General features: G+C 42.6%; 1 protein-coding gene across 1 annotated transcript in view; it reads right to left on the reverse strand.

Annotated features, from left to right (window-relative positions):
* The window catches only part of LOC144668230 (monoacylglycerol lipase ABHD2-like), an 83,893-nt gene extending 74,180 nt beyond the window's left edge, over positions 1-9,713 (reverse strand). Inside the window, exon 1 of the mRNA XM_078530000.1 lies at positions 9,630-9,713. The gene's annotated coding sequence lies outside the window, so the exon portion shown is untranslated. The remainder of the gene's footprint in view (positions 1-9,629) is intronic.
* Positions 9,714-9,959: the final 246 nt, after the last annotated feature.

A 9,959-nucleotide genomic window follows, 5' to 3' on the forward strand; every position in this document is an offset into this window, starting at 1 on the left:
TCAGCCGAGCTCCTAGGCACTCGGAGGATTACTGGGAAAGAGGCAACTGTGAGGTCCAAGTCAGATGACAAGCCTCTGGATTCGGCGTTCCAACTCAGCGTGGAGAGTCAGCAGAAGGCGGAGGAACATCAGGCAGAGCTGTTGGAAGCCAACAGAGTGGCACATGAGTCGGAGGAGTGCGTCCACCTGCTCTCTGAAGTGGTGCCCACATGGATCTCCATGGGAAGGATGGTGGATGCCATGGAGACGCTGGTCCAGCAGAGTGAGGACATGTGCGCAGACTTGCACTCCATCATGGTAGCCATGGGCGAGTTCCTGCAGTAGCAGTGCGAGAGTGTAATGGGGCACCTCAACCTCCCTCCAGAGGCTCCTGCCCCTCAAGGAGTCAGGCTGGGGCCCTTGGGCACCCAAAGGAAGGAACAGCAGCAGCTGGACACCCCTGGGTCATCCACTGAGGAATCTCAGAAGCTGCCCGTTCCCTCGGAGTCCCCTTTGCCTGTGACCCCCCTCAACCTCTGTCACCGCAGAGGGCCCTCAAGGCCTCGGCTCTCCAAAGGATGCACGCCAAAGTCATTAGAGGCAATAGAGCCAACCATTGTACAGGCTGTCTCAACCCTTGCTGCGGATGTCGGGGCAGCACCTAGACGAAGTGATAGGCCTAGAAAAGTTAAGAAATTCTAATCACAAGTGGTTGCATGGGTGAATACATTTTGTCACTTTATAATCTGAAAATATATTCACTTTCATTGAACATCGTGTAATGTTGTCTTTCAGCTTCATTGGCAGGCTTCCCGAGTCCTCCCACTGCATTCCCCCCACCAGCAGTTCAGCTGCATGCAGCCAGACCACGAATGACTCTGGAGGGAGAAATGCGTACGTGGCAGGGCCTCTTGAAGCCTCCTACATACGCGGAGCCTTCATTCATCACACTCATTTTACTGTCCTGAGTATTTTCAATGCTGCCTGCTGGGGTTCCCTTTCAGTTGTCCATCTAAGCGACTTGCATCTCAGCCCACCCACTGATCGCACTCCCATGCAGCACCTGTGCCCATCCAACACGAGGCTCCGCTCGCTTTCAATTTTGACAACGATGATCGTAGTCAAGTTTTTGATCAGCTTCCCGGTCCTTTTCCCTCCCCCAGTCACCCATCTTTCCCCAGTGTCGACCCCCACAGACATCACCTTCCACCTGCCAACCATCACCTACCAGCCCGAATCCTTGTCTTTCTAGGACATCCAGGTGAGCTTGCACGTTCCCTACCTTTCTGAGAATCCCACCCCCATCCACATTGACCTCCCTGAACCTTCCCAGCTCCTCGCTGATCATCCGTGACAGCCCAAGGCCAATAGCCTGATGTTCCGAAGCAGACTGGAGACATCAACGGAGACTTCACACCTTCTGTGAGCTGCTTTGCTGCAAAGCCATGTCCATGAGAATCCACCCAGTATGCAATGCACGTGCTCCTCCAGGGTCTAGTAGCTGTAGGGCTCCAGCATCTTCTGCTCCTTGGATGTCTGTGATTGAGCAAGGCCCTAAAGGTCCTGACTTCTGCACGGCACATTTGTCCAGACGTGTTCTGGGCCAGCGTGTTTTCCAGTCAGCTTAACAGTAAATCTGGCGTGGGAGGTCAATTCCAGTCAGGCCTTGCTTTGCATCCTATTGCCAGGATGCAAATCGGGTTCACGACAACCTCCAGCAGGACTGGCGTTCCATCATGGTGGACACCAATGGATGATCCCATTGTGCTTTCATGCTGGCGTGAAACTGAGTTTTGGCCTTCTCGCCATTTTGTCCCCGCCCGCCCACCTGCCATGACACCCGGCGCCAATGCCTCCAGGACTACCAGGTAACAAAGGGGAACTAACAAACCTGTTATCTACAAGGGGAGTGCTAAGGGCCCCTAATTGCATCTATTGTATGTTGACTGTTTTGACCATGGCAGGTGGAAACTCCTTTGTTAACATGAATCGACTGTCAATCATTTTCCATCGCTCATCAATGGCTAATTGTCACTCATTGGGATTTTCATGGAGGTGATTCCTTAATTGGCATGGAACAGGTTCTCACAGCTGGAGGGCCAATCAGAGGCCTTCCAGCTCAAAAGAAGCAGCAGGCTGTGATGGCAGGTAAATAACAGAGGGTACGTCAACATGGAAGCATCATCTCACCAACTTTTAAAACTTTAATTTAAAAATTATTCTTCCAGCCAGGCCACCACTGTAGTATGCAGGGAGGGTGGGGTGTGGTTGAAAAGAGAGACAGACATTTTACAGGGCAGCTTAAACTGTTCTTACACTCAAGCAGAAAGAGCCTCCCAGCCTGCTCCAGGTGCCAGCCTCCAGCCATCTAAACAGTTTCCAAACTGGAGGCTGACTGGAAAATTTCAATCATCCTCTAGTATTAACAAGGCTTCTTAATGATCCTAAATCAGCTACGCACTGTATGCAGGTGGGTAGCCCTGCCTGATCCAAATCCACCACCTTTAAAATGGCTGGAGCTGGGAAGCGAGCACGCTGGCTGCCATCAGTACTTTTGGGCCCCACTGCCTCAGTTTCCACTCCCAGTGAAGCCCAAAAATTCTCTCCTATGTTGCTACACTTCTACCAATTTTCCAAATACAAATGCTGTTTCTGCCACTATCTCCTCCCCAGTGCAGCAACACTTTGTTACCCTTGCAAGGTCCTCATCTTGTGTATGTTAACTGTACATTCCTGTATCTTTGCATCATGACCATGTTTACCAGATGGTACACTGACAGACATCATAAGCTAATTATCACATCTGGCAACCTAACTAATGCAGAGTCTTTGGGGGAAAAAAGCAGTGGAGACAGACCATTTACGATGTACTCCATTTCCCCATTCTTACTTCCACAATGTATTATTCCATATTTCACTAAATTGAACAGTATCTACCAACTCTCAGCCAATCTTTATGGCCCTGCAGTCTTTCGCAGTACTCATCACAATTTTCCTTCTCCCCACGCACACCCAAACCTTATCCCACAATTTGATGCCATCAAATCTTGGGGTCTAATTGACTGTACACTTGAATAATCTCTACTCAACTCTTAAGGACAGATCATTTCTCCATATGGTAAATAGGAATAGGTCCAATACCTCTTTATGCAGCTTTCCAATCCAATGACCTTGAATCTTTATTTCCTGCCCTTCAACCACCTTTCTAACCCCAGGACTATGTTTCCCTTTAACTCTAGGTGCCAATACTTGAAATCTTATGGGACCTTGCCTTTGGAGCTTTTCTTCCTGTTAAATCAGAACACTGTTTAAGAGTCCAGTGTTTGAGAGCCAGAAGAAAAACTGGGTTAAAATCTGCAACAGGGTTCAAAGTCAGAACATCTTAGGAGAAGCAATGACGTTGAGACTGTGCTCTGGGGAGCTTTGCAGAGTGTTATTCACTTCTCGCACTGTACTTGTGGGAATCTCAAGCTGAGATACTTCTGTTGAGTCAGGACTCAAAGGCAATTATACCATAGAGCTTCAAACTACACATATGGTACAAGAGAGAACAGGAGCTACCCAAGAGACAACTCAGTTCCAGCAGCTGTATCTTTAGCAAAAACAAAGCAAATAAGATGGCTATCATGTCAACAATTTCCTCTTCCAGTGGACCTGCAGACTCCCCAGCTGCAAGTAAATTGAGCAAACAAGGTGCTGGTCAATAAGATTTCAATAATATCTGCTTCCAGTCTCATGTTACCTTGCTTCCAATATTTTTAACTGATCATAGAATCATACAGCACAGGAGGAGGACGTTCAGCCCATCATGTCTGAACTGGCTTGTTGAAAGAGCTATCCATACAGTCCCACTGCTTTGCTCTTTCCCCATAGCCCTGCATTTTTTTTCTTTTTAAAAAGGGAATTGAATTTATATTTGCAAAGTTACTAAGCAATCTGCATCTACCATCCTTTCCAGCAGTGCATTTCATATAACAACTCACTGCAAAAAAAATGTTCTCATCTCCCTCAGATATAAGATAATTGGCAAAAAAACAATGTCCTCTGGTTAATGGCTCTCCTGCCAGTGCTTATATGCTTATTCTAATCAAGAACTCAAAAATTAACACCTTTTTAAAATTTCCCCTTAACCTTCTCTGCTACAAGGAAAACAATTCGAGCTTCTCTACTTTCTCCACACTGAAGCTCCTCATCTAGTACCATTCTAATAAATCTCCTCTACACCCACCACAAGGCCTTGACGTCCTAAAGAGTGCTGCTCAGAATTCGACAAAATACTCCAGCTAAGGCCTAACCAGTGACTTACAAAGGTTTAACATAGCTTCCTTATTTTTGTACACTATGCCTCTATTTATAAATCCAAGGTTTTTTTAAAAGAAAAAAGCAGAACATATTGTGTCACCTTCAAAGATGTGTGTGCAACTACTAGATCTTGCACGTCATTTAAAATTGCACCATTTTAGTTTATTTCACCCTGCCTAATTCTTCATCTCAAGATGCAAATGATTGTTGCGGAGAAATCATTACTCATTCCCTTCTAATTCTACATTGTGACTGTGATAGCTCCTTCAATTCACAGCAAACACTACATTTCTCAGATGGACCAACACTGAAACCAGTTACTGAACAATTGTGGATTTTTTTTAAAGTCTATACATACAGAACCATTGTATAATTTTTGGTGACTATCTGCACACATTTGATACCACCTGTAAAGCAACAAGGTGCTTTTGTTTCACCTACAATTTTAATGTAGTATTTAACAAATATTAGGTTGCCACAGAAGCAAAAAAGATTGGGCTAAGTCAAGTTGAGGTAAACCCCTCCAAAAAAAGTTATCCATTTATAAGACTAAACCACACAATATATCCCTTTCCAAAAATGAATTAAATACAGAGAAAATGCTGAATTATACCACATATATACACAGGTCACTGTTATCTAAAATTGGACTTTAAAACTCAACTGATACAGTACGTTGGGAGACAGAAGCTCTAGATTCTTGTCATACAAAATATCTAAAATTTCTGCACGGCTATGGGGAGGTGGCAAGCTGAAACCAGGTACCTTCCTATAGGAAAAACTATCCCCAGAAAGCTCTCTTGCTTTTTGCAGCCAGCTTCAGGAAGTAACTGGCAGAATGTTAGTGTAGGTCACGTCTGCCCTCCCACACAGATTGTAGCATAGCAACATCAAATAGCATCGGCCATCTTGCCTGCCCATCCTATTATAATCTTCCATTTCTGTGAGTTATCTTTACCCATATTCATTTATAAAATGTAATCATCACAAATCCTTTCACTTAGGAATTTGTCTACTCCCTAAAGTTTCTTCCTCTCCACCCACAAAAGGAAAAAATGCAGGAAAAGGAAGCAAATGTGGAAAAGGTGGAAAATTCTTTAGAACGAGTGGAATTCTCAGCCTAAATTTAAAACCAAAAGACAAAGTTTTTTTTTTAAAAATCCCCTACTACAAATCTGACAATTTAAAAATCTTTCAGAAGCCTTTACAAATGAGAAGCCCTGCATTGCTGGGTTATCCCAAATGACCTGTGGGTCACATCACCTACAAACCCCATCAGATAGTTGAATCTTATTTGTGCTCAAATTTTTTCTTCAGTTTTGTTCCATTTGAATTTCTCAGACCTGAAGGTTTGCAAAGAGCAGTGGTGGATTTGTACTAATCAGGTCCTGGAGATGTGTTGTTATCAGCAACTTAGAATATAGGTAAATGTATTGGAATATTGATTTAATACGTGGCCCTAAGAAATCTAACAAAAACAAGAGACTTAGATTAACTTGTTTTACGTGCTTCTAAATGTAATTTATGCACTTTTGGTACCCTTTTCTTAAACCATCAATTCTGAGCTTTGGATTAGCAAAAGTTTTATTTTCAGATCAAAACTTACTTTTCCCCAAGTCTGTTTTGGCACCTACACTTTGATCCAATTGTAAGCAATGTACAAGCAACTGAAACAACAGGTTGATTCAGCTTATATAAACAGAGGTCACTTCCACAGTGAAATCTGTACATTGCCTTCACAAGTAACCGCGACTTGCTCTTGGCCATTATTTCACCTTTGCATTTGGTCCTTAGTATCAATTACAACATAGAATTGCAAAGCAATATACAGTAACTGTAAATATCCATTAATGTTTGCAATTATTGTCAAATAGGTGCCCAACAGAGGTCTTTAAAATTATGTAGGGGTTTGATAGGGTAGACTTAGAGAAGATGCTTCCATTTTGGACAAAATGTAAGACAGACAGTCATCAATAAATGCAATAAAGATTTCTGGAGAAAACTTCTTTACTCAAAGGATTGAGAGAATGTGGAACATTTAGTAGTTCTGGCAAATAGCATAGACGGATATAAGGGGAAACCAGGTAAATCCACGAGGAACAAAGAAATAAATAGATGGATATGACAAAGTTAAGATAGCAGGGGGCTTGTGTGGGGCATAAATACCAGCACAGACCACTTGGACTGTGTGGATTATTTTAATGCTGTAAATTAAATGCAATTCAGTAACGATGTGGTACACAAGATTACCAATAACCAACATGCTCTGCTTGTATGTTTCAATAATGTTCTCCAGATCTCTTGAAATTGGTTTACTGCCCTGAAGTCACTATATATTGGTTCATTATTCATCGTGTACAAATCTCAAAAGTGACAGTTGTGCACTGAAACATAAAACAAACATTATATATGATTAACAATGATACCTTTTGAGCAATTTCACAGCTGACAACTAGTCTCCAGTTTCATCTGACAATACCAACTGATGATTTCACCACAGTAACCTGAGACTTGCTGGACCAACCTTTAAAGTGTGGGTGTATGCAAACCACACTTCCAAATGAATGGGCCTCAGGATAGATTAGAGATTATGTATATATAAAAAATCACCCCCTTCTCCCAAACCCCCACAAATAATGGGTATGTGGAACTGACATCAACAAAATCAACTGATGTGGTGTTAGTTATTCTGTCAAAAAGATCTGGTTAGGAACTGAAATGAAATTACAAAGATAGATACCGATTTATGATTAAATATTCCATCAAGACAAGGTGGGGCCAGTAGCATGGCTTGCGAAGAGGTGCAGGCTAAGAGTAAATATAGGCAAAAGAATGATATATACTTCAGGATTTCTCTTTGGGGATCAGGGCTTATTTATGCAAAACTTAATGCAGTGGGATATTAACTCTGTTGTGCTGACTGTGCAGTAGGTTAGACAGTACTGGGTCTGTGGAAGGAGCCAATTTGAACATCCTAATTGAATTTCTTATTTTAAACCTATACATAAATCCAAGTTCCTTGATTAAATCTGTGCTCAATATGCAGCTATTTACCACGTAAAAATAGATGAAACTAATGTCTTTTATGCAGCATCACTCACAGCAAAACAGAAGGTATGATCAAAGTTTCAGGGATGCAATGCAAGTCAGGAGAGTGGATGACAGTAGTGTTTTCGTCTTTGATTTCTAGCTAGGAAACATGAACTATTTTCCAAACAAGCATGGTTTTTCTGCTCAACTTTTCAATTTCCCACTTCCTACAGGTACCTACCAGCTTTAAGTATAGAAAATAGGAATACAGCATTTTAGGATCATGTTACATAACATGCAAGTGACGAACTGCAAAGCAGCAACAAGATATCTGCTTGCAGTACACATCTCAATAGTTGAAAATAGTCTATAAAAGTGCCATCAGTGTTCCTGAGACAACAGCTAGAAAATTCCCAGTAACAGAAACAAAAATCACTGCAGTTCAAATCAGTGGGGAAGGGAAAGGGAAGAAATTCTTCTGAATTCACACTAAGGTGAAAGCTTTTGCTTCAGTACTTCAACAAAATTAACTCTGTAAATGGTTAAAAAACTTCATGGATTATGTATTTCCTTAATATTTATCTGAAGTTAAAGCATCGCCTTGTAGTAAGCATTTGAATTTTGCATGCATTAATGAAACACATGCAGTGAAGCAGGTTTCAGGTCAGAAGAATTTAGACGATTGATGAAACCATTTGAGCTTCACTTGGAATTAAAGCATCACCTACGGCTTTGCTATAATGGGCACGATATGTACTATCTTGCAGAGAGTTATGGTAAGTTGCATCTGGAATAATAAAAAATGTTTTGGGTGCAGCAATTCAAGGCAGTGGCTTATCACTTCCTTCTCAAGGGCTTCTAGGGTTGGGCGATGTTGACTTTGTTAGCATTTTTTTTGGTACAAAGTTGTCAGCATTTTTACAGAGATATTACCAACCTTGTTTGACATTTCCCAGATGCCACAAATCAAATTAAGTACTTTATTAAGTAAATATGATAAATATCCTGACCATTAGATTCAGTTTCCACCCTTCTATAAAAGGTTTTAAATTTCTTACCCCTTCTTTAATTAGTTCCTTTACTTTTTAAACAATTCAAGGCTTCAAATGACCAAACGTTCATTTTATCAGCAAAAGAACTATCAAACTATAGGGGATCCACAGTTCCGGAAACTGGCATTCATTTATATGGACAATCTACCTTTGTACCTCCAATTCCATAAACAAAATATTTAGTGCAAAGATTACTTGAGCTGCTGACATATATTAATTCCACAATGGCAAGGTATATCATGTTTGTTTTTACAATATATTATCAATTTTCATTTGCAAAATTCCCACCTTACCAATGTAGCATCCACAAACAATATAACATAAAACATTCTGGAATGGAGAAGCATTATCTTCGCTGCAATTTCAATTATGTTAGCGTTTGAAACAACATATATCCATATTAGCGTGAAATCATAAAATTCCAGGTGAGACTTAGCTATAGATTGAAAGCAAACTTTAGAAAAAGAATCAACTACTTCAGGATGGGTCCTTCAATCCTGGAGGCAGAAATTTACAAGCAACTACAAATGGTCTCAGATAAACTGCAGTCGTTTACATAGGCCATTTCCCCAGTGAGAGACAACTTTCTGACAAGGTGTATACCTGAGCAGTTAACTGTAAAAGGGTAGGCCACATTCAAGGCCCAAATATTAAGGCCGGGGGTTTTGTACTTTAACACTTGACAGGTGACCACCTCCCACCAGCTGACTTTGACAGGCAGAAGAAAAAAATCACAATGAACCATAAGTCAAAAGTGGGAAGCAGAATGGTTTTCTGCCCCAGGCCACACATGATGAATACCCAAGGCACATGGTCACAAGGATAATATATAGTTACATTCTATAGAACTCCCAGAGAAGGAAAACGAATTTTAACCAAATAACATTTTTTAAATGATCATAAATTCTTAATTTAAATGCTTCAAAACGTCCAGAAATGTAATATCAACAGACACAAATGGATCTAAGATGGTGAGTACACTGGGCCTGCGGTTTCTTTCACCCAATTTATATTGTTCCTATATTATTGTAAAGTTGTTGTGAGGGAAGCTGAGGCCGGTGGCCACAGGGGGTTTGGGGGCGGGGGGGGAAGAAGCGGCGCTTCGTCCTCTTGACAACCCACAGGCCGCTCCCACCCCGCCCGTCAGCCCCACCGGCCGCTCAACCGGGAGGTGAAGACCCCGCCGCCGCCGCTCCCTAAACCCACCCCCCACCACCGCCGCCGCCCCTGCCCTTTTCCCCTCACACATTCGAGCTCTTTCCTCACCTCCAACCGGCCCCAAGCAGCAGCAGCGGCAGCACCAACAACACCTTCCCCTCCCGGCAACCGTTAAGCCCCGCCCAACCGCCGTCTCCCGCTCTCACTGGGCAGCCTCGGGGCCCGCCCAATCCACGCTCAATCCGCCGCTTACTATTGGACAGCGCGGACGTCCATCACTCCGCCGAGGCTTTTGTGCGCGTCGCCCCTCTACGTCTTGCGTCTCAAGTATAGCTCCCGCCCGCTACCTTTCCTCATTGGTCTGGCCGTCGCCATGACAGTTCCTGAACATCATACTGATTGACAATGCAATGAGCCAATGAGATGTCAGACTCTTGA

The sequence above is a fragment of the Cetorhinus maximus genome, chromosome 26, assembly GCF_964194155.1.
Source record: "Cetorhinus maximus chromosome 26, sCetMax3.hap1.1, whole genome shotgun sequence".
Taxonomy (NCBI): Eukaryota; Metazoa; Chordata; class Chondrichthyes; order Lamniformes; family Cetorhinidae; genus Cetorhinus; species Cetorhinus maximus.